The sequence below is a fragment of the Gossypium hirsutum genome, chromosome D06 (assembly GCF_007990345.1).
Source record: "Gossypium hirsutum isolate 1008001.06 chromosome D06, Gossypium_hirsutum_v2.1, whole genome shotgun sequence".
Classification (NCBI taxonomy): Eukaryota; Viridiplantae; Streptophyta; class Magnoliopsida; order Malvales; family Malvaceae; genus Gossypium; species Gossypium hirsutum.
The window spans coordinates 10,324,095-10,325,857 of NC_053442.1; the positions used below are offsets into that span (position 1 = coordinate 10,324,095).

Here is a 1,763-nt window from a genome sequence, read left to right on the forward strand (position 1 = left end):
TAACAAAATTTGAACCATGGCTAGGTAGATTTCAAACTTACAACTTAAAATATACATGAATCTCAAAGAATAATATCAAACATACCTCAATCTAGTTACATGCATGGCCAAACTTCGTAGAAACTTTTCCCTTAGGCACCGAATATTCAAGAGCTTCTTAATCAACTTAAAGGTGACCAAATGCCTTAACTTCAATTTCTTCTTTTTCTTTTCAATTCGGCCAAGAAGAACCAAAGAACACAACTTGTTTTTCTTTCTTCCTTAGAACATTCGGCCAAGGGAAATGAAGAAAGATGGACACTTTTTTTTTGTTTTTTTCTTTCTAGTTTCAGCAAAATGGGGGGGAACAACCACACACTTTTTTTTTTGTTTTCATCATATTCCCTTTCATTATTTTATGCCCATGCTCCTTATTTTATCATACCTCCCATGAAACACTAACTCAACATGTTTATGACATGTTCTTGCCCATCACACTTGGTCTACCATGCTTGTCATGGCCGGCCACTACTAATTAGGGGGGGAAATTGACATGCAAGTCCCCCCTTTTTATTTCATGCACTAATAGATCCTTATGCTTTGACCTATCACATTTCAAAATTTTCTCACATAAGTCCTATTTACTAAAATTCACCTACAATTAAACAAAATTCAAACACGAAATTTTCACACATGCACATGTACATATAATGAGCATCAATTATGACGGTTAATTATTTTTATGACTCGGTTTAGCGGTCCCGAAACCACTTCCCGACTAGGGTCAATTTTGGGCTGTCACATACGCTTTGTCAACTGTGACCAAGTTCATTGAGCCAGGACAAAAGGCAATATATGAAGTTTTGGCAAGGAAGGAGACATAGAGTGAAAAGGGGATCATGTTACCCCAACATATGGTAAGTTTGACTCATAAAGAAGAAAGGAAGCTTCCAAAACATGGTAACAATGGGGTGCACGGCAAGCACATTAAGCACATGGAAATTGTGTTAAAAAATTAAATAAAAAGATTAGAACAAGGGGACTTGAACTTAAGACCTCTAGGATAGCTTAGAAGCACTTAACCACTTGACCACTCCACCTCTTTATTTTAATTCTAGAAAAGGAATACTCAAACTCCCGATCTCAAATGATATAAACAGAGCACTTAACAACATATACAGAGCCTTATGCAAGGCCCTGTTTAACACCCTAGGTGAATCCCACATTGCCAAAGCATGGGAGAAATCTAGGCTATATAAAGGGCTAGCAACACTTAAGTGGTAAGAGGGCTTTTGGGGTTGTATAGGCGCTCCTAAGAATAAAACTTGAGGGTCATGTGCTTCCAAACTGGACAATATCTTACCGGGCTAGGTGTTGGCTATGACATTTATAAAAATATATTACCTATTCACTCACGCAGGGATTTGAACACATGACCTTAGGGTAAGCTAATACCTTAACACTAAACCAACATCCGATAAAATTGGAACAATATATAGAAGATTAGCATGGCCCCAGTACAAGGATGACATGCACAAATCGAGAAATGGTCCAAATTTTTCATCCCAAAAACCTAGTTCATAAAAATTAGGTTAATGAACCGAGAGATTGGTCTCCCAAATTTTATTTATTTATTTATTATTTTAGATAATGTTTTTATATTAATAAATATCAAATATATTGGTCGAGTAGTGGTGAAACTGTCTATGATGACTTGTGTTCACATCCCTTCCCTCACACTGTTTTCTATGTGGTGCAATTTTGCCTCAAACCTTAGCAAAGGA

At 36.6% G+C, this 1,763-nt stretch overlaps 1 non-coding gene across 1 annotated transcript; it reads left to right on the plus strand.

The window, feature by feature from the left end:
- The first annotated feature begins 1,434 nt into the window (after positions 1 to 1,434).
- LOC121218815 (U6 spliceosomal RNA) lies at positions 1,435 to 1,540 on the plus strand. The gene has a single exon (XR_005915292.1). It is a non-coding gene; the product is annotated as a U6 spliceosomal RNA (small nuclear RNA).
- Positions 1,541 to 1,763: the final 223 nt, after the last annotated feature.